The sequence below is a fragment of the Leopardus geoffroyi genome, chromosome C3 (assembly GCF_018350155.1).
Source record: "Leopardus geoffroyi isolate Oge1 chromosome C3, O.geoffroyi_Oge1_pat1.0, whole genome shotgun sequence".
Taxonomy (NCBI): domain Eukaryota; kingdom Metazoa; phylum Chordata; class Mammalia; order Carnivora; family Felidae; genus Leopardus; species Leopardus geoffroyi.
The window spans coordinates 133,430,095-133,453,848 of NC_059338.1; the positions used below are offsets into that span (position 1 = coordinate 133,430,095).

The 23,754-nt window shown below is 38.1% G+C and overlaps 1 protein-coding gene across 15 annotated transcripts in view; it reads left to right on the plus strand.

Moving 5' to 3' along the window:
• NCOA2 (nuclear receptor coactivator 2) overlaps positions 1 to 23,754 on the plus strand; it is a 291,905-nt gene that overhangs the window by 88,477 nt on the left and 179,674 nt on the right. For all 15 annotated transcript variants that reach the window (XM_045454962.1, XM_045454960.1, XM_045454958.1 and 12 more), the window contains exon 2: positions 9,823 to 9,879. The gene's annotated coding sequence lies outside the window, so the exon portion shown is untranslated. The remainder of the gene's footprint in view (positions 1 to 9,822; positions 9,880 to 23,754) is intronic.

Consider the following 23,754-nt stretch of genomic DNA (forward strand, 5'->3'; position numbering starts at 1 on the left):
CTTTGTAATCTAGGGCTCCTGTTTGGAATACCATATTCTTTCTAAAAGTGTAAAAGATTGGTACATTTAATTACGTTATGTAAAATTGTAATTTTACTTCAAAAAACTTAATGTGACATAAAATTATAGCCATGAACACATATACATACATGTGGGCTGTTTTCAACTTTTAAAAAATACCATTTTTTTAGGGCTTGCTACTCTCTCTTTTCCCTTCTCCCCTCTCCCTTCTGCCACCTTCCTTCTCCCTCCTCATTGTTTTTAGGCAGATTGGTGCTGCCTGACAGGCAGTTAGTATTAAGAACATAATGCTGGAGTCAAGGGGACCTGGGTTTGACACCCAGCTCCATCACACCTTCTTTGACTTTAAACAAATGGTATTACCTCTTTTTAAAAAAATGTTTATTTATATTGAGAGAGAGAGAGCGAGCGGGGGAGGGAGGGAGTGGCAGAGAGAGAGGAAGAGAGAGAATCCCAAGCAGGCTCTGTGCTGATGGCCGGGCTCAATCTCAAGAACCCTCAAGAACTGGGAGATCATGACCTGAGCCGAATCAAGGGTCAGATGCTTAACTGACTGAGCCACTCAGGTGCCTCTGTATTAACCTCTTCTTGGTTGCAAAATAGGTATTATAGAACATCTTCCTTTTTAAGAATGCTATCTTCTTCATACTGTGTGCCTCTTTTTTTTTTTTAATGAATATTCCCTTTATTATGTTAAAATGATGATTAACTTAATGTGGTCATATGCTGTTGAAAGGTGTGGACTCCTCTTAGGAGGTGGGAATGCATAGTCAGTGACAGTCATTTGGGGAAGCCCATCCTGAGAGAGGAAACAGAATCTCAGTGGGGGGTCTCTGGTGGACAGAAAGTTTATGCTGGTCCTTGTGAAGCTGGTTTTGAGGGTACTGTTAGGTATTGGTTAAAGACTGTGTCCCTCCCGGTCCTGGGTAGGCAGATCATATAGTTTTAATGTTGCTTTTGGTTCAGTCTCTCTTGTTACCCCATAGTCTTGAGGTAAATTTTACACAGGGATATTAGGAAACCTGCATTGCCCTCAGGGATATTAGAGAAGGGGGTTCTAGGCTCGTTGTATATTGGAGAGTGGTCATTGCAGCATTAATTAGGGAGAAAAACCTAGGAGAAGGTGAATTTCTGAGGAGTTCACAGTCCTATTTCCTCTTCCTAAGTGGATTTCTTTCCCCTACTGCTAATAGTTGCAGGGTATATATTTTATTAAGGAAGGTAGACATTTCCTCTTAGATTGGTTTATTGTGAAAAATAAACTGACAATGTACGGAAATCATCTATTATTCTGATGTACACAGTAGGCTTCGGTAACATTCTCATCTCAAGGAGAATGAAGGAAAGCATTGCAGGCAAAGGTTATCCATTTTGTGGGAGAAAAACAATTAAAATTCTTACTAATTGTGTTTTAGGGCCTTTTATTGTGGGAAGACTGATTGGTTGTCAGGATGGCATGTTCTAGTCTTGGTTGAGATTCATCTCTGAGTCTTTTATGTCTATTTCAGAAAGATGAATTTCTGACCGGTAATTTATTTTTCCTTTTCTCTCCTGTAATTCCTTAAAACCTGTATCATGTGTGGACTTGGGGGCTGAGCTCCCTAATTAAAGCCCCAGGACTTCTGCAGGAATGTTGTTTTTGTTTTAAAAATCACTAATCCGGGGCGCCTGGGTGGCGCAGTCGGTTAAGCGTCCGACTTCAGCCAGGTCACGATCTCGCGGTCCGTGGGTTCGAGCCCCGCGTCGGGCTCTGGGCTGATGGCTCAGAGCCTGGAGCCTGTTTCCGATTCTGTGTCTCCCTCTCTCTCTGCCCCTCCCCCGTTCATGCTCTGTCTCTCTCTGTCTCAAAAAAAAAAAAAAAAAAACATTAAAAAAAAAATCACTAATCCAACAGCAGGTTGGTTTTTTTTTTTCTTTTTAAAGTTTATGTATTTATTTTGAGAGAGAGTATGTGTGTGTGAGCAGGGGAGGGGCAGAGAGAGAGAATCCCAAGTAGGATCCGCGCTGTCAGCACAGAGCCCAACGCGAGGCTCCAACTCACAAACCGGGAGATCGTGACCTGTGCCGAAATCAGGAGTCAGAGGCTTAACCGACTGAACCACCCGGGTGCCCCAGCAGGTGGATGAAACCTTACCTTGCCCTCAAGAAGCAGTCTAGAAGGGAAGATTAACTGTAGCGTAAGGTGATGATGATAGTCATTATTTGCACGTGCTGTGTTCAAATCCTTATTTCCGGTTCCTTTGTGAGTGCTTTCTCCGGTCTGCTTTATATCTTTGTCATTCCAGTGAGACTGTTCTTAGGAAGGTCGTCAGCACTTTCTGCTTGCCAGACCAGGTAGACACTGTAATCCTCAGTAGCACTGAACGATTTTGAGTACCCTCTCCTTCTCAGAACTGTCTCCTCTTGGATTCTATAGTACTTGTCTCTGTTGGTCTTCCTCCTGCTTCTGGCTTTTCCCTAAGAAATCTTAACCATTTCTGCGGATTTAAATGTTATGTTCAGGTTAGTGACTCCCAAGTTGAATATGTTTAGTCCCCTTCCAAATGTGAGCCATGTACATTCATGTACATGTATGAGACTAATTTTTCTGGTAGGTCTGTCTCTTGGCAAGAATACTACTCTTGGAAGAGTTACTGGTTTATGATAGTTGCTTTATTGTTTTTACATTGGCTCAGACCATGGTGGGTGAGAAACAAAAATGAAAGGAATGATCATATGAGATTTATGAATTTGATGGGTAGGTTATTTTGTACCATATTCATATCCATGGTGTTTGTGTACCTACCTGTAGCTTAGGAATTTTTAGGCTGATGATATATCCTTTTCTATGTATCTAATTAGAACTTTTTTTTTTTACACTTAGGAAGAAAAGTCATTAAGTTATAAATCTAAATCTCTACTTGTTTAACTTGCTGTACTTTTTGAAGCATTTTATTAAATTGAATTAAAATAACAAAAGAACATCTTAAGATTGAACTTCAGTTAATTTTATGCAACAGTTCTAGAAAACTGAAGACTTCTCTAGCAAATTAAGTTATATGTGTAATAGGCAGAATGAGTAGTTGGAAGGAATACTTAAAGGTTCATTAATTAATGTTTATACATAAGTTATGAGCTAAATGTCACTTTAAGGGGATCTTTAAGTTGACCTTCTTAAAAAAGAATTTGGAAAATGAAAATTACTTGTTGTAGACTTTTATTAGTTAAGAGTCATTGTCTGCAGTGCAGGTCGAGCCTTTTAAACGAAGAAAACAGAGGCTACCTGAAGTATATATAGAAGTTCTTCAGTTAACTTATAACTTACTCTTCCGTGGTCTGGATGTTATTTTTAGCACCATCGGCTTAACAACTGGGAAAGAGTTTTACCTTACATCGTTCAAATTCTATACATATTATTTATGTTAAGATTTTTACAACACATCAAATTTGGGATTTTAATATTGTAGTATTTTGTTAAAATATATATGGAAGCTATGTTTTAGGATACTTCTTTTTGAGATTTCTTTTTCTTTTCCTTTTTTTTATTTTTTAGGTTTGTGTTGTTTTGTTTTTTAAATTTAAGTAATCTCTACACCCAACCTGGGGCTTGAACTCACAACCCTGAGATCAAGAGTTGCGTGTTCTTCTAACTGAGCCAGCCAGGTGCCCCAGGATACTTTTATATTATGTAAGATATGTGTAATAGATATATCAAATAAAAAATATAGTATGCTGTTCAATAATCTGAAATATTCTTATAGTTAAGTCTTGAGAGAATGTCCTTTTGATGTACTATAATTTGAAACATGCTGAGTTCAAGGGATGTTTTTTGTTAAATTATTTGAGAGTTTTTGTGCTTTTAAGCAAAAAGAAAACAACTGATTGTACTAATCATTCATTATGAGTATACACTTGTGATGGGTATAGGTTTTAGATATGTTTGGTTGAAGCTGTTGAAAAATCTCAAGTAATTGGAGTAATACTTCTGGCTTTCTCTCCCTTTCCCCATGTGTCCTCTTCATTTCTACCAACCTGTCTGACTGGCTACACGACTGGGGTGGTGCTGGCCAAATAACACGAAAACTAATAATGGAACCTAATGTTGAAATATGAAGTATGGCAGTTTTAAGGCTCCCTTTGATGAGAGCCCTCTCTCTTCAATAGCATGTGCCATACGCTCTGTTGTCCATAAAAACTCAAGTTAGTTGATCACATTTTGGCATCCTCGTTTTCTTTCTTTTTTTTTTTTTTTTTTAATTTTTTCCCTTTTTTTTTCAACGTCTATCTATTTCTGGGACAGAGAGAGACAGAGCATGAACGGGGGAGGGGCAGAGAGAGAGGGAGACACAGAATCGGAAACAGGCTCCAGGCTCTGAGCCATCAGCCCAGAGCCCGACGCGGGGCTCGAACTCACGGACCGCGAGATCGTGACCTGGCTGAAGTCGGACGCTTAACTGACTGTGCCACCCAGGCGCCCCAAGGCATCCTCATTTTCAAATCATGTTGGCAACAACGATAGCATTATCAAAACAGTGAGCTTCCATAACAGCTCAGTGGGTAAAAGCACGCGTGACTCTGCCATCAGACTTCGGATTAGAATCCGGGCTTTGCCACTGCGTTGCTTCTGTGACCTTGAAAAGAGTATTTCACTTGTCAGTTAAGTTTCTGTATCTACAGAATGGAGGTGATAGTGGTAGCAGTAGGTACCTTGTAGGGTTGTCAGGAAGATCAAATGGGGTAACCATTTAAGCCACCTCTGCTTGGGGCGCTCACAGAGGCCTTTAAGAAATTATAGATGATGATGATGGCAGTGATGATTTGATGATGGTGATGGTAAACCAAAACAGTGAAATATGGCTCTTCTCTCATTCTGGTAATCATATACACAGATCTCTCTCTGGATGGATGGATGGATGGATGGATGGATGGATGGATAGATCGATCTAGATCTATCTATATAGAGATATATCTAGAGATAGATCTCTCTCTATATAGATAGATCTGTATCTACCTATCTACCCTAACCCCTGTTCCTAACCCTTCATATTTATCTATCTAAATAAATAAATTAATAAGAGCGAGCGTGCACATATCTTCTCCTAACCCTCCACCACCTTTTGAAAAATCATTAATAATCAGCTTTGATGCTGTCGGCAACCTTTTTCTGTGTGATGCAGGCTCAGTCCTCATTTTTTGCCTCAGAGCCATGATGTGTTATTCGTGCAGCCTGCTAGTTGATTCTCTGCTTGGCAAATGTTTACACCATTTACTACTAGAACTGCCTTTCTCCCTTCGATCCCTTTACTCACACAGTAACGACAATTATCACGTAGAAAGAAAGGGCAGGGATATAGAGGTACATTTTTTAAAAGTCATTTATAATTTTTTTTAGCATTTAAAAAATTGAGGTATGATTGGCATACCATGAAATGCATTCATTTTAAAGGATGAGTTTTGGTAAATATGTAGTTATGTGTGTCACGTGTTTCTTATACATTTTTCTTCAGCATCATCCACAGTCAAGTTTTAGAACAATTCTGTCAGCCCAGAAAGTTCTCTTGTGCCCATTTTCAGGCATTCTCTGCTTCCATTCTCTAACCCAAGACACCAATGTTTTGTCTCTATAGTTTTTACTTTTTCTAGAAATTTCAGATTAATGGAATTATATAATGTTATCTTTGTGTCTGGTTTCTTTCACTTAGCACATGTTTTTGAGGCTCGTGTTGTTACATGTGTCAGTAATCCATGCCTTGTCATTGTTGAGTGGTATTCCACTGCACATATGTATTACATTCTAGAAGATCCATTCTCCAAATGATAAACATTTTAGTTGTTTCTGCTTTTTAGCTGTTCTGACCGTGACTGCTGGAATCATCCTTGTACAACTACTTGTATGGTCATCTGTCTCCAAGAGACTTGAAAACACACCTTGGTGTCAAATTGTTGGGTTATATGATGAGAAACTTCCAAGCTGTTTTGCAAAATGGTCATACCATTGTGCTTTCCCACGAAGCAAGGGATGTCATGTGAGGGGTTCTAGTTTCTTCCTGTCCTTGTCAACACTAGATGTTTTATTGGATGTCAAGCATAGTATGTTTTGGTTTTAATTTCTATTTTTCTGATGACTAATGATGTTTAGTACTTTTTTGTGTACTTTCCCCATCGTATGTTTATAATAATATATATAACATATATAATATATATAACATAGGGGCATCTGGGTGTTTAAGTGGGTTAAGCGGCCAGCTCTTGATTTCAGCTCAGGTTATCATCTCACGATTTGTGAGACTGAGCCCCACTTTGGGCTCTGTGCTGACAGCATGGAGGCTGTTTGAGATTTCTCTCTCTCCCTCTCTCTCTACCCCTCTCCCCTTGGCTCCTTCTCTGCTTGCATGAACTCTCTCAAAAAAATAAACAATAATATATATATGTATATATATATATATACATATATATATTATGTTAAAAAATCTGTAAGTATTTTGCCCATTTAAAAACATTGAATTATTTGTTTGTCATTGAGTTGTAGAAGTCTTTTTGTCTATTCTAGCTGACCATCCTTATTATTTAGCTCTTTAGATTTTTTAAATGCATGTACTTTATCAGATGATTATTTTGCCAATAATTTCTCCCAATCTGTGGCTTGTGTTTTCATCTTTAAATTATGTCTTTTGAATAGCAGAAGTTTTAATTTTAATGGAGTTCAGTTTATCAGCTTTTTTTCTTTTATGGTCTTTATTTTATGCATTTGGTGTGATATCTAAACATTTTTTTCCTATCCACAATAATTTTCTCCAGGTGCCTTCTTCTACAAGTTTTGCAGTTTAGTTGTTACATTTAGATCTGTGATCCTATCCCATTTTGAGTTAATTTTTTTTTACATTTATTTATTTTTGAGAGACAGAGAGCACAAGTGGGGGAGGGGCAGAGAGCGAGGGAGACACAGAGTCCAAAGCAAGCTCCAGGCTCCAAGCTGTCAGCACAGAGCCCGACCCGGGGCTTGAAGTCACAAACTGTAAGATCATGACCTGAGCTGAAGTCGGATGCCTAACTGACCGAACCACCTAGACGCCCCTATCTTGAGTTAATTTTTGTACATCGTGCAGGATAAAGGTCAAGGTTCCTTTTCCCTCTCCATATGTATGACAGTTTCTAGCATCGTTTATTGAAAAGACTGTCTTTCTCGTAAAATTACCTTGTGACCTTTATCACAAATGTGTGGGCCTGTTTCTAGATTGTGTTCTCTTCCTTAGGCTAATACCCCACTGTTTTGATTATTATAACCTTATAGTAAGGTTTGAAATTAGGTAGTACTTTTCAACTTTTTTTTTTTTTTTTTTTTTTTGAGTATAAAGTTTATTTAAGAGAGAGAGAGCACAAGCAAGGGAGGGGGCAGAGAGAGAGGGAGAATCCCAAGCAGGTCCTGCGCTGTCAGCACAAGCCGGATGCAGGCTCGAACCTACAAGACCGTGAGATCATGACTGGAGCCGATAGCAAGGGTTGGACACCCACCAGACTGAGCCCCCAGGCGCCCCTTTTTTCAACTTGGATGTAGTTTTAAGAGAGCCCTGTCTCAAAAATTTCCCAACAGTCTCCATGTTTATGTATCTCTCTGGAGGCTGGGCAGATAAAGCCATTATGACATTTGAGGGAAAAATCAGTTCTGGTTGGTGGAGCGGAGGCCTGAAGCCTCTGTTCTCCATCCTTTCGTCGAGCTACCTGTCAGAGCTAGCAGCATTTAGCAGGATCACACTTGCTAGGACAGCAGTCGTACCACCTACTGTGTACCAGGTGTTTTATGTATGTAATCGTCTCATTTAATACTTACAAGATGCTGCAAACGGACATTATTACCCTCATTATAAAATGAATCCACAATAACATTTCCCAGGTCACGTACCTCAGCTGCTGCTAATGACAGAAGAATTGGAACGGCAGCCGTATGTAGATGATAGAGGCAGGCTTCGAGAACTGGTCTGTGCGATGATGCTGAACCCTCCTAGGTTCTTTGCGCGGTTCGTGCTGCCTCTGATAGTGACCCATTGCTTTGTGGAGAGGCGGTGTATCCTTTTAGTTCATACAGTGGAAATAGTAGTGGTGGTAAGAAAGAAGGTGACAGGTATCCCTCCGCCCTTTCTTGCAAGGTTCCTGACTTTCGTTGTGTCTCTCTGCCCGGACCAGCCTAGCCTTCCCCTCTCCCTCCCTCAAAACACACTCCGGAAAGAACTTTGTGAAAACTGTCACGACTGGTGGGCAGTAGAAGGTGTTGCTTTGTCATGGAGTTGTTGCTGCCTGTACTATCGCTTTAAATGGCTGAGATTTTCCCTTAGGAACTTGTAAAACGTTTTGTGATTCTGTGTTTGTAACTATTTCATTATAACCTCTTATTTAAAACGTTACACGGAGATACCATTTTGTACTGTGGAAATTATCCACACCTTCATGTCCCCTCTATCTCTTTCTTCAGCAGTGGATGAGTCGGCACTTTCTCCTCCTATTACGTTGGCATATTAGTAAAAACACGCCGAATAATACAGACCAAGCAGTAATAGTTTAATGTCATCACTCCTAATAATCACAACTTTTAGCTCTCGATTGTTTCATAGTGTGATGTCCTTGAGCGAATTAGTTGTTGGTATCGAATTATAATGGGCTTAAGTAGGGCAGCATAATGAATACATTTACCCCAGTAGAGCTGGAAAGAATTGATGACTTCTATTACATAACAGTTTATTGCACACTACTCACTGACTGCCACTTGAGGAGAACCCATTCGTTTTACTTACTGTGATAACTTCTTATTTGCATACAAATTTTCTTTTGTTTTTCATGAATCATCTCTGACTGAACCCTAGCTGCATTTCATTACATTCAATGATCTCTAGACCGATCAGGTTCTTGTAAAAATCCAAATGGAATTTTTTTCCGTTTCTTTCCCCTTTACGCCTCTTTTTCTTTTTCCCTTTTAGACCTCTTAAAAAGTAGTCAACCTGAATACACGTGAAATATCATAAGCACTTATTTGTTGTGTTTGTATTCCTCACGATGCGTCTTGGCAACAAACTTCTTTAGTGCAGTGGAAGGGATTTTTGTGTGGATCAGAGAAAATGTTGCAGGGTCCTTTGGAGGTAAAGTCTTTGTTCTCAAGGGTATACTCCCAGAAGAAATTTGGTGAGCATCTACCCTCATGATCGAACATGTTCATTTCTTCCTTATCTACATTTGCTCTTGCAAATTGTTAAGATTGTCATATATAGCATCATTTTTGCATCATTTTACTTAAGACATTTTTTTTTGAGATAGCATATTACCTGGTCACTTCTGAACTTCTTTAAACAATTATGACATAGATTTTTATTTCAATAATTTCAAGCCTTTTGGTTTCCTATAAATCACAGCAAATTAAGATCGCGATGCAAATTTTATTTATTTGTTTACTCAGCAGACATTTATTGTGCATTGTGTTCCTGTGTTCTGGGAGGGCGGTCTGGAAATAGGGGGCTCAGGCCTCTGCTGCTTCTCAGCTTCTCATTAGATCTAAGCAGCTACACGAAAGTGTAATAAGAGTTACGGTGGGAACTAAAAATTTGTAAGATAGACACCTCATAATTCACAATGAAATGTGGCCTTGCATATTTGATGTTTTCTTATCCAAATAGAAGTAATACAGCAAGTCTATGTCTTGATTTATCATGCAATTTAATGGCAAGATATTATTAATGAGTTATTTGTATACTGGTTGTAAAAATCACCTCCATGCTAATGAGTCTAAGAGGATTCTGCATCTTTTTATTCATGTTTGCTTGTTTGTTTGTATTGCAGATTTCTCTCGGATTTGGCTACAAATTTATAGATCTTCTGCACTGTGTACAGGCACAGGTGAGTTCAAATTATGCCCTTCTATTGGAATTTTTAAAAATTTTTTTTAACATTTATTTATTTTTGAGAGACAGAGACAGAGCACAAGCAGGGAGGGGCAGAGAGAGAGGGAGACACAGAATCCGAAGCAGGCTCCAGGCTCTGTGCTGTGAGTGCAGAGCCCGGCGCGGGGCTTGAACTCACAGACTGTGAGATCATGACCTGAGCCGAAGGCGGTGCTTAACCAACGGAGCCGCCCAGGTGCCCCTGGAATATTTCGGTTTTTAAGTAAAATAAAATATTAAAAATTATTCTATTCAGAGTTTAGCAAAGTAACATGTAAATAAATATAAATAAAAAACAAAATGTATATTTGTCAGCATTTCTGTTTTATTGTAAAAATTCTGTCAGAATGTGTTAGAAATGAATTGAAAGGTGGTGATCTTATCCGTTTATCAGCGCTTACTGTGTATATTTGGCATAGGTTTATATATACCCATGGGATAATTTGAATTATGTCATAACCTGGCAAAATGTGTTTACATTTATTTTTATATATAAATAAAAGAATAGCTGTTATCAATTTTGGCAGCAAATGGAGGTAAATGGTTTAAATTTAATAAGCAGGCTTTTCTTGTCCAACCAGTCTGAAATAGCTTCTCAGTCACTTCTTAGCACACAACCCTGATTGATTTTTATCATGTGATATATTTTACTTACCTCTTTACAGTCTTCCCTATGAAAATAGAAGCTCCATGAACTTTGAGACTGTTTTTGTGTTATTAAAAAATAGTATCCCTGACTTTTTAGGATAGTGCCTGGTCTATAGGAAAGACTGAATAAATGTTTGTTAATATAATTATTAGGTAGTATATATTATGAGTTCATTTATATTTAGAGTCATTGAACTCTGCATCTATAAATACAAACTAGAAGTAGTTTTTATACTTATTTCTAAATATGAAGTTAATTTGTATCAGATACTTAAAGTATATGACTCTTAAATGTTCTGAGAAATTACCTGTGTTGCATATTTTATGTACTAAAGTATGCTTAATCAAGATAGAATTCAGAGGGTAATGCTTCCAGTTCTGTATTTATTTTGTCACTACCCTAGAAGGTTCTTATGATCAAGCTGCGGGCAAACCTGAAGCAGGTGTGAGAGCTTTTTACCTCCTTACTGGATCGTGCTGCCATATTGGATATGTTTTGTGGTATCTTTCTAGAGAGTGAGAGATTTGAAAATTGCAGTCTCTAAAAACCAAATAAGTTAAAAATTTCCCACTACCTGTCACTGGCTACACAATGTGACTTCCTTACTTGGTTTTCTGTTTCTAGATTGGGGAAATTTTTTGGTCATTTTTCCACTTCGTATGTTGATGTTTGAATTCATGATCAAAAAGCTGTAGGAGGGACACCTGGCTGGCTCCGTTAGTAGAGCACGCGACTCTTGATCTCGAGGTTGTGAGTTCAGCCCCACATTGGGCATTGAGCTTACTGGGGAAAAAAAAAAAAAAAAAAAAAAAGATAGCTATAGGAATAAGCAGACCACCCATTTCCTTGTGTCCTTGGCAGTTTTCTTTAGGCAGTCCAGGATATTGGTTGCTCTTTTGGGTTCTTCTCTTGTTTTTTTTTTCTTCTTCTTTTTCTTTTTTTTCTTTTTTGTTTTTTTGGTATTTAAAAAAAAATGTTTATTTATTTATTTTGAGAGAGTCAGAGAGAGAGAGTGAGAGCGAGTGTGCATGTACTAGTGGGTGAGGGGCGGAGAGAAAGGGAGAGAGAGAGAATCCCAAGCAGGCAGAGCCCAATGCGGGGCTCCATCTCACAAACCGTGAGATCGTGGCCTGAGCTGAAATGAAGAGTCAAATGCTTAAGCGACTGAGCCACCCAGGTGCCCTTGTTTTCTTTTTTGATCTGTTTTCTTCAGGCATTGGTCTCTTTTTCTGCCACTGTGATTTTCATTTGTAGAAAGAATTAAGTCTGACCTCTAGGTTTTTGTTTTTTTTTTAAACAAAATTTTGTAAATTATATAAGGGTTTTGTATGCACATTTGATTTTCTAAGTGCAACTTGCAGAGATTTCTTTGATAATGTTAATAACAGCAGCTCTTTCAGTGTGTGCCAGGCATTATGTAAGTGCTTTTCAGTTATCTTTAGAAGAACAGATAAGGAAATTGAAGCTTAGAAAGGTTAAGTGACTTTTCCAAGGTCATATCAAATAAGTGGCAATTTGCCACTCCAAAGACCTTGATCTTAACCACTGAGCTCTATTTTATGCCTAAACAGCCCTGAATACAGGCATGTGGTAGTAAGTGTAATATAGGAAGATCATGTTGATATGTGCAGATTTCAAAATTAATTTAAAAGTCAAACCTTATTTGCTTATATTTCATTAGCAGGTCCTAACTTTTAACCTTTATTTCAAGCTGTGAAACATGACAACCCATCTGAAATTTAATGACTACCTAAACAATTTAAAGTTCCACTCTGGCACGTTCATTTCATACTCGCTTTTAGAGGGGGAGGCACATGGGGGAAAGCAAGCCATTTGGATTCCTTTTTCCATTATAAATGTGGTATGCTATGAATCAGCATTCTTTACCCCTTGAAATATTAGAAATTTTAGTTTACAGATGGCATTTGTGGCCTGATGGATGAATCACTTTTCTTAGAACAGGTTGTATGAAATACAGTGATTATAGAATTACATAGGACTCTTAACTTGAAAAGCATAATAATTTATATCTTTGGGAACATTTTTAAAATTATTTAAGAAATGAGGTGGCTTGGCTTTGAGGTAGAGCAGAGTCGGCTCAAATAGAACTTCAGCTTTCTTTTAGTTTTTTTTTTTTTTTTAAGTTTATTTATTTGTCTTGAGAGACAGAGAGAGAGAGGGAGGGAGAGAGAATCCCTGCTCTAACAGCACAGAGCCCAATGTAGGACTCGTTCTCATGAACCTTGAGATCATGACCTGAGCTGAAAGAAATCAAGAGTTGGATGCTTAACCGACTGAGCCACCCAGGCCTATTAGCTGTTTAGTTTGTTTTCAAGGCTGAGAAGGACATATTATATCAAAATACTTTGGGGGTGACTGGGTGGTTCAGTCAATTGAGCGTCCAACTCTTGATTTTGGCTCAGATCGTGATCCCAAAGTCAAGAGACTGATCCCCGCTGTGGGGCTTTGAGCTGAGTGTGGAGGCTGCTTAAGATTCTCTCTCTTCCTCTGCTCCTGTCGCCTGCTCATGCTCGTGCTCACTCACTCTCAAAATAAAATAAAAATATATTGACTTTTAACATGTGTGATAATGTGGACAACATGTTCTTGAAGACAGTGTTGTTGAATACATCTTAAAATTTTGATTTGAGAGCATGATTAATTATATTTCCTTACACTTTCCAAAAGGTTTATGTCTATGAGTATAAATGTAAATTTCAGATTTGAGTATCTGGAAAGGGAATTCTGTAGTTTGAATTAAAAAGACAATTTATTTAACAGACCACATTGTGCCTCTTAATCTATAACTACATCGGTATTTCCATTCCATTCTTACATTTGAAGCAATTTTAAAGTTAGCCAATAAAATAATTCTAGAATTGATAGTCAAAACAGGAACAAGCATTAGATAGATCTGTTGGACAATATAGCCTCAAAATGTAATTTTCCCTTCACTATGGAAAACTAAACTCACTGTGGAATCATGTGTACTTTGTATTTACTTCGAAGTCTATTTTCTGTATGCCAGAAGATTTTGGGTGGGATGGGTGGGTGAAGAATTTTTTACAGATACTAGTGAGAGCCAAACTCTGAGATGCTAATATATGGAGATATAAGTTCTCCAATAAAGTGTAATATACTTTTGGTAATACTAATATATTGTGTTGTTGGTAATACTAAATACTCAAAATTTTATTAAGCATATCGAGACATAAAAAAAATTCTGTCCGTATTGGCTATGGCATTCAAGCCACTAGAACATTCAAGGGAGTATTTGTTGCATTTTGAATTTGCTTTTCGTTCATAGATGTGAGATGTGTGGTTAGCAGCCTGATTTAACTAAGAGATGTGTGAGTTCCCGTGAAAATGGGGCAGCTTGATTTGAGCTACAGATCTGAAGCTCTGAGCACTGTCTACTGAAACTCAGTATTGATCTAAACAAACATGGAGGACATTTAAATATATATATCTTGCTTCAGGCAAAATCTACAGACATTTAATTGTATTGCTCCTTTGTGTATTTCCTTGAAATGCTGGCATGGTAGGCACTGTGATCTGGAAAATAACAAGCATTTTGACAGTTGGCAAAATGCCCTCAGTCATTTAACTGTTCGAGCTAGAATCTTAACCCTAGCCCCACTTGGTAGGCACCTTTGCTCTTAGTGAATAGAGTAGACTGCTGAACTCAGGCTTACTGGTAAGTCAAGATGATCGTCTAGTGGGTGTCACTGACAGAGAGCCATCAGTTGGAAACTGGATGACAGGCCAGTTTTTAAAGCATCTGTACTAGTCTGCTTTCCTCCTTTTTTATGTATGTACTAGTGTCCACAGATTGGACTAGTTGTCTCCATCAAATTAGATTCATTCAGCACCATTAACTCTCCTTTCTCACTCCCCTCCCTCCTCTTTTTACCTCCAGGCCATGTCTCTTTCCTTCTGATTCTCCTTCCTTTCAGAAAGATTTATTAATTGTTTATCTTGTGCTAGCCTATGCTCAGTGCTGTGGGAACCAGTATTTCCAATAGCCCAAATTATTCAAGTGGAAAAGGAATATCACTACAAGCTTAACTCCCTATTTCCTTGCTCATTGTTTTTACACTGAGCTTTGGCGTTTTGAGTTTTCTTTGAAAGAAAAAAACTGAACAGTAATTTCTGAATTATATGTCTTTTCTTACTAAAAGTCTTAATCTGTCCATAGCAGTAGAGGTTGAGGCACCAGCAACAACAATTAAAGCTATCTAGCCTAAGTAAACGTTTTGTTTGTATGGGGTTAACGATGCTTGCAAAGTACGCTCCGGGGAAGGTACACACCTCCTGAGGTAGACGTGTTGTGCTTGGTCAGGTTGAGGTAATCAGAGTCTGGACAGTCTGTTTGAAACGGTGTCCTTGCTATTTCTATAGGTGCAGACAAGCAGAGTGATATTAGTAAGCATAGTGCATGGATGAAAAACATACCAGAAATACGGGGAGAACCTGATTCTTCTGGTTAACTTAAATTCTGGAAAAGCAAATTTTAGAATTACAGACAGCAACTTAAAAACGTATTTTTAAATCAAATTCATAAGCTGTTTCTTGGATTGTAAGACAGTTGAGTTTCAGTTTAGAGCCATTTTAATTTTACTGTGAGAACACTTTTTTTCAATTGGAAGTTGTTTTTTTTTTTAATGTTTGTTTACATTTGAGAGGGAGACATTAGCAGGGCAGGGGCAGGGGCGGGGGGGGGGGGGGGGGGGGGGAGACAGAATCCTAAGCAGGCTTCAGGCTCTGAGCTGTCAGCACAGAGCCCAATGTGGGGCTCGAACTCAAAAGAACCATGAGATCATGACCCGAGCCGAAGTCGGCAGCTTAATGAACTGAGCCACCCAGCTGCCCCTCAATTGAAAGTTTCTACGTGGGACTTCTGCTAGTGTAGCTGGTGTTTTTTGGAAATCATTAAAATTAAAAGTATTACCAATCTACACTTGTATAAGTGTTTTGAGTTAGCATGTCTTAGAGGAGGTAGCACCAGAGTTGGAATCTTCTGAGACGGTTAGAGTGGGCTCTGATTCCTCAGCTCTGCTTTTCTGTACTGTAGAACAGGTGGATGTGTACCCGGAAGTGAGAAGACGTGGTTTAGGGATTGTCAGTACAACGTGTCCTGCTTTTTCGTTGTTGTTATTGGCCTTTTCATTTCAGTTCAAACTTGTATACTCTACTTATCTGGATAGTAGAGTTGTTAGCTTTAAGAAGAAGGTCTCTAGGAAGCAAAATTTCACATAAGTGCTACCATAGTAACTTTAGGAATTCATGGCCTTTTATTTTGAGATAGTAGGCTTCTTAGCTATCTTGTTCACTCTTACTTTGGAAGGAAAGTGACAAATACGTGTTATTTTCTAGGGAGGTGTTGAATTTGAGTCAGTTAACCTTGCCCGAATACCCTTAAAGATAAAACAGCAAGTAAATAAGGCTGCTTCCATTTACTTGACTTCTACTTTTGAAGCTCAAATCATTTATGTCTTTCTCCACTGTTTACAACATCTATATATAAGGGATAAATTAAGCATTTATTATGAAATTATCCATATCCATAGAATTAATTAAGTAGATTTTCTTTTTTTTTTTCCCCTCTGATTCTTTTGCTTTAGGCTATAGATGTTTCTATTGAGACTCAGATAAACCGGAGAAATCTAGAGAAGTTAACAGCAAATTTTGCAGATTGTGATTTTTAATCTACTTCCATGCATTGGGTTGTCTAAGCATTATTTGCTACCTCATGAATGATTCATGGGTGTCTACAGTCAATGTAAATGTATTTTTTGTCCAGTTACACCCTGCCTTCCCATCCAAAAAGAGCAAAGGGAGGAAAAGACATATATATAGTCTTTAATAGTGGCTAAATGGGAATGTAACCATGTACTATAAATGTATGTAGTTTAATTTTGAAGGATTTCTTAAATACATGTCTGCATGCAAGGTTGGTTTTTGTGGTATCATAGCCTATAGGATCGTTTGCCTTCACTGCCTTTTTTTTTCTTTTTGCTTTTTGATGTATTTACAAATAATTGAATTGATTTTGAATTTATTAATTTGAGGACTTCACTTTCTTTAAGAGTTTTCAATTTTTTGGTGCTAGCTACATGAATTTTAATAAGCAAAATCCTACCCTTGACATTTTGTGGTCTCAACCTAAATGTCTGGAACTTTGCTACCTATCAATATCACAGAGTTGGAACACAGTTTTATTGCACTTTCTTGAGAAGTGAAAAAGGCTGAAAAGGCAAAAGTGTCATAGGCCAGGATAAATTTCAGTGGAAAGATGAGTGGGGAAGTTTATAAAAGACCTACCAATGCCTTATTGGAGTACTGAGACTTCCAAGTCTTTATTTAAACTATAAAATAATATCTTTAAAAGAAACAACTGTGCCATAATTATTGAATTGATGACTCAAATTAGAATAGTGAGAGTAGGGGCAAAAGGAAACTGTTGATCTCTCAATTTCTTTAACTTCTTTGTCACTCACAAAGCTATTTGATCTAGATTTCTTTTTTTTTTTAATTTTTGAATTGTTTTTTGAGAGAGTGAGCGCAAGTGGGGCAGTGGGACAGAGCGAGGGAGAGCGAGAGAGAATCCCGAGCAGGCTCTACATTCAGTGCGGAGCAATGTGGGGCTAGATCTCACGACCATGAGATCATGACCTGAGTGGAAATCAAGAGTCAGATGCTCAACAGACTGAGCCCCCCGGGTGCCCCATCTAGGTTTATTTATTTTTTTAAGTTTATTTATTTATTTTGAAATAGAGAGGGAGCGAGCAGCAAGTGTAGGCAGGGGAGGGCAGAGAGAGAGAGAGGGAGAATTTCAAGCAGGCTGTGCTCTGTCAGCAGAGTCCGATGTGGGGCTTGATGTCACGAATGTGAGATCATGACCTGAGATCAAGAGTCAGATGCTTAACCAGGTGAGCCACCCAGGCTCCCCTAGATTTCTAATTCTACCTTTTATAGACAGTTTTATTATAGTCCAGAAAATAAACTTTTGTTTCATAGGTTATAAGACAGAGTATGAAAATAGAAGATAGTTTTGAGCTAACGTGTTTTGAAACTATATTGTGATTACCCAAGCTATTATATTTGAATAGAATAGAAATGTAAAATTCCTTTGACTTAAATTAAACATCTGTTAGACAGATTAGGCTTGCTTCATGAGTCTTATTTATATGCAATTTTGTTTTATTAACCTAGTGGAATCTAGAATTTATCTTTTCTTTGAAACTAGATGCTTTGGAACATTTAAGTTTTTCTCTAATGTAGACGTTAAATGTTTAATGTTGCTACTTCAAAATACACACACATTTTCATAAAATCTTTATTGTCTTCCATGTAAGTTATTACTTTGAACTTGTTCACTGACATAGTTATATGATATGCCAAGGTCAGGTTCAGACTTTCTCTTTAAAGTATCTCTTGAAATATAAAAAATAACCTTTTGTAAAATACTGCTGTTATCTCTTAAAATGTGTTTTTATTTTAACATATCCTAAATGCCTGTGCATATTGCTTTAGACCATAATGTGTGCTCACCACATTTACGTATCTCCCATCTATTTTTTTCCTCTTTATTGTTAAAAGTAAATATTAAAAACAAACAAACGAAAAAATTAAAATCTTTCTCCTTTCACACCACAGTGGCTTATCACCAAAGCTGTTCAGCCTCCAGAGTGAAATAAAAGCTGTCTGCCGTGCTGTCCACAGTCCCGCAGACCTGCTGTCCTGCTGGCTGTCCTTGAGTCCTGTGGGGTCTGGGACTGCCCACAGCAGGAGCCGTATGCTTACTGCCTGACCCGTGCTTATTCTGGGATAGAAAATAAGAGGCGTTTATCTATTACTTATTTATTCCAATACATTTGATATCTTTGGCTTCTTGTGATACTTCTACTTCAGTGTTTCTTTTAGTCGAATCATTATTTTTACTGAGGTCCCTGTTGATTAAAGGTCCTATTTCCTACTAAATTACAAGGGCTGGTTATGCAAAGAATATACCTGATCATTTGTTTATATAACACATTGAGGTCTCATGAGGTAGTTCAAGTTTTCACAGCGATTTGAAGCAGAGATAAATACAGGGCACCTCGAGGGATAGAGAGAGAAAAGGAAAAACAAACATTTACCATTCCTTTAGGCAAGACGTGGTTCTTAGCCTAAGGACGTGTCGTGTCAGTTTAAACCCTGGATAAATTCTTTGTATCAGAATGTGAAGTGTGTTCTGAGTGTGTCTAAATTCTCTGATTTGAAGTTGAAACTAACCTACTTTTAATTTCCAAAGCACTCAAATATTATTTCTTAGGCTGTAATGTATATAGTGAAACGGAACTGTGTCTTTCAACTCATCTGCTTTTACTTGAATCTTGTAACTGTTGCAAAGACTTTTTGTGCCGCATTTTAAACTAGTTAAGTAGGAAAAATGATTCTGATCTCAAAAAGGGGGAAGTTTTGATTAACTGATCCCATCAGATACTGCAAAATGAGCTTTGTCAGAAGAAAGTACTCAAAAGATGTAAATCAAAGATGTGAAGAAAATTGGGTTAGAAGCATCCTGCTTTGTTAAGATACTTTCCTGTTATATAGAACAACATGTTAATGTTTTGTTTTTCATTGTTTTATTCACCGAGTATTTCTAACATTATAGTTGACCGTATATGTACATGTAACTTCCGTGTCAGTGTCATGAAATAAATTTGTCTTACTTAAAATAATATTACCTGAGGGGCTTTTGACTGGCTCAGCTGGCAGAGCACATGACTCTGTTTCAGGGTTGTGAGTTAGAGCCCCATGCTGGGTGTGCAGATTACTTAAGATCTTAAAAACAAAACAAAACAAAACACAATTGCTGTATTACTAAACACTAATAATCATGATGGGACCCCAAATAGGTAGAAACAAGGACGCGAACATAAATTAAGAGGTAAATGTTTAAGTCATCTGTTTAATTAAGTGTAGTTTGCTTATATTTGATTACATTTCTTAGTTACAGCGCCATCATCAGGGTGCTTTCAATATACAGACATGACTGTGGGACCAAATACAGTAAAACCTTGGATTGCCGGTAACTTGTTCTGCGCATGTTCCACAAAGCGAGCAAGCATTTCTGATACATTTTAACTTGATAACTGAGCGACGACTTGTAATACGAGCAGTACGTGAGAGCAGTACGTGATGCCGAGCATCACAGGACCACACAACTGAGCCAGTGTTTCCTCTCTCTCTTACTCAGTGACGATCATCCCCTGGGTGATCGTCTCCCCTGCTCAGATGCTTGGTCTCAGTCCGCGGTGTTTGGCAGAAATCAGTGATTTTTCAGAACGCTGGAAGGTGCCCACCACTGGCACTGGTGTAGTTTTTGTCACTTCACAGCGCCTAAGGACAGTCCTCTGCTTTTCCACACGAGAGTAAGCTTAGGAATGCTTTGCTTCATTCTAGGTCAGGCTGCCTGAGGATATAGACCCTTTCCTCTGCTCTCTTATTGCCAGTTACATTAAATACAGTAGATGACAAGAGTTTATCAATACTGTACTGTAGTCAGCATCCATGTGAGCGTATACAGTGGCCCCCGTGCAGGAGAAGATTCCATTGGGCCAGTAGATAGCAGTGATTCTGTTACTGATGGTGAAAGTGGTTCTACACAGTAGCCCTCCTCTCTCTTGTCTCCCTCACGCCAGCCACGAAGGTTTTCAAAGGTAAGCGCAGGTTAACTTGTTTATTTTTCTTTATATTTTGTGTTTTCTTTATTTTATTATATTACAGTATTGTAATCATTCTTATATGAATATTTTTGGGTTGTGGAACAAATCATCTGAGTTTCCATGATTTCTTATGGGGAAATTCGCCTTGAAATACAAGTGCTTTGTATTACAAGCATGTTTCCAGGATGAATTCTGCTCACAAACCAAGGTTTTACTGTATTACCAACACAGAGCCTGTTTGAATCATAGTGCAAGTAGAATAGAACCTCCTTGGAACTGAAAGATCATGTATAATTGCTAGTATGCATATTGTGCTTATCATGTGCCCCATAGTGTTCTAAACTCTTCCTATAGTAATCCACATAATCCCCCAAAGAAATTAAAGTACCCACTATGGTGTTAGCATTTTAGACATGGGGAAATGAAGGCACTGAGGGGTTCGGTTGATTTGCCCATTGTTGTTCACCTACTTTTATTAGCCAGTTAGAGGAAAAATTGGGATTCAAACCTAGGCTGTCATTGGTAGTGTTTTTGTTTGTTTTGTTTTACCAGAAATTGAGTTTCTTTGGGAATAGCACAGGAATTGCAGTTTGAGAAACAAACGTGTAACACGCTACAAGTGAGTCTTTTGAGGGTTTTGGGTTGGATGTACTTACAGGCGAATGGGAGAAAGTCCACCCAGAGTGCAAAGAGGGGGAAGTCCCGCCATAGTCTAAATAGTAAGTTCGTTGGCTTGAAGAGGGGAAGAGATTCTTGGGAGGGTGTTCATTGGTTAGCAGATAAGTGTCAGTCTTCTCTAAATCAGACATTCAACGGAAATCTGTCTCTTGCTTCTTAAGTTCCATTCTTTGGAGGGCACGTGGACGAGATTCTCCAATTCATATCCTCAGGTTCCATTTTAGATTGAAATTCCACATTTTCCCGTTGATCAAGATCTTTCGCAGAAAGCATTGCTGATCCCCCATGTCGTTTAGACGTTATTTGCCTTCTCTCTCTCTCTCTCTCTCTCTCTCCCTCCCTCCCTGCCTCCTCCCTCCGTCCCTCCTTCTCTCTCTGTCTCTCTCTCTCTCTCTCTTCAACCAAAGACATTATTAGATGGAGTACGTGTTCCTTGGAGCTGAGGAGGACCACCCTCGGGTATCTTGTCCCACAGAGGAGAGAAATGGCAAGTGGATTTTATTGGACTCATTTGAACAACTAAAGGGATGAGAAATGGGTACCCCCAGTCATGTTCCTTTCCGGTGGTTAGTCAGTTTCCATGGTCAGTTAAATTTTAGGGTAAACATAAATGCAGTATTCTTAGTACAGTGCACATTGGTAGTGCTTTGCCTCTGAAAGTTTGTTCTCTTAAAAAGTAAACAACAAAAAAACCGCCATCAACAAAAAAGATTAATAATTTCAAAATAAAGTTTCAAACTAACCAGGTATGGGTAAGGATGTGACCAAGGCGTAGCATTGTGTTTGCTGTCCCCCTCTCCCAATGAGGGTCTGTGGGCCCAAATCATTGTGGTAACTAGTGACACTGAAAGCCCATAAAGTTGGTAAACTGTGTATTAGAAAGGATTATTTGATATTAATTAATAAGGAAAAATGCAGGTCACAGAAATGATACTAAACTGTTCCTTGGCTTCAAATTAAGTTTCACGGATAATTCATTCAGTAGGATTTGTGTTTGGGCATAAATCTATTTAACATGGGTTATTTTGTTTGAAGGATGGAAAAAGGGGCCAGCCCACTTTCTTTTTCATGCCCTTCTCTTAAAAATAACTTTAGAAGTTTTCCTCAATTTAAAAAAAAAATGTTAAAAAGGAATTTCCTCGGGTACCCATAATACGAAAGCTTATATAGGTTCCTTTCCCACAAAAAGAAGAACACTTTCAACTCAAAAGCAAATTTCATTTCTTAAAAATGTTTATTTATTTTGAGGGTGGGGGGAGGATCCAAAGCAGGCTCCACGCTAGCACGGAACCCGATTTGGGATTTCATCCCACAACTGTGAGATCATGATCTGAACCGAAATCCAGAGTCAGACACGCGACTGGCTGAGCCTCCCAGGTGACCCTCAATTTTTATTAAGAAAATTATATTAAAGTGAGGTGCCTGGGTGGCTCAGTGGGTTAAGTGTCTGACTTTGGCCCAGGTCATGATTTCACGGTTCGTGGGTTCAAGCCCCGCATCGGGCTCTGTGCTAACAGCTCGGAGCCTGGAGCCTGCTTCGGATTCTGTGTCTCCCTCTGTCTCTACTCCTCTCCCACTCATGCTCTGTCTGTCTCTCTCTCTCTCAAAAATAAATAAACATTCAAAAAAAATTTTAAAAAAATAAAGTGAGTAAAGAAACCTTTCAATTACTTTTAAAAAGCTTAATTTATATTGAAGTATAGTTTCCATTTCTGGTTGACTCTGTTAATTTTTAGATAATCATGGTGCAACCTTAACAGACATGGCATTTACATTTTATAAAATGTAAAAAAAAATTAGGCCACTCATTTTCTCAGATTTCTCCCAGTTTTTTTTTTTTTTTTTTTTTTTTTTTACATAGGGAAAATTATACCTGGATTATAATCCTAAATTATAGGATTAGTATATAATGTTTTTAGTTGTTTATGGGTTTTTGTGATACACCTAACAGTATTTACCATGAATATAAAAAGAGGTTTTTAATTACCACCTTGCATGTACTTTACTCACAGCTGCCATTTTCCTTTTTTTCTTTCATTTTAAAGCTGTTTTTAAGCATATACATAATGAAGTTATACTTTAATTAATACTGCCAAATATGCTTTTAGTGTTTCAGTAATTCATGCTATTTCTTAAATCATTGATTAAATCTAGCTCTAAAAATTATACTTCTGAGTCTTTATTCTGTAACTCATGGTGAAGTCTCTAAGTCTTCTAAAAACTTTTAATAATAGCTTGGCTACTTCCTTTCAACATAAAATGTGGAAATAGTATTTTTATATTAGAATGTAAGTGGGGGCACCTGGGTGGCTCAGTTGGTTAAGCATCTGACTTTGGCTCAGGTCATGATCTCACGATTCATGAGTTCAAGCCCTGCATTGGGCTCTGTGCTGACAGCTCAGAGCCTGAAGCCTGCTTCAGATTCTGTGTCTCCCTCTCTCTGCCCCTCCCCTGCTTCCACTTTGTCTCTCTCTCTCTCTCTCTCAAAACTAAATAAACATTAAAAAAAAAAATTAAGTGTGTTTTAAGCAAGAAGCTTTTCTTACATACCTACATTCTGCTAGTCTTTTATTATATTTTCATTATATCCTTAATACTGGTTTGGGAGGGAGAAATTATTCTCATTTTATAGATAAAAATGCTGAGGCTCAGAGAGATTACTCAAGGTCAGGTAGGTGTAGGCAGCTCTAGAATTTGAACCTGGAACTATACATTTCGCGACTCCAATCTGTTTCTAGAATAATTTAGGGCTTCCTCTAGTGGTGCAAATGGAACTTCTTGATTAGTTGAA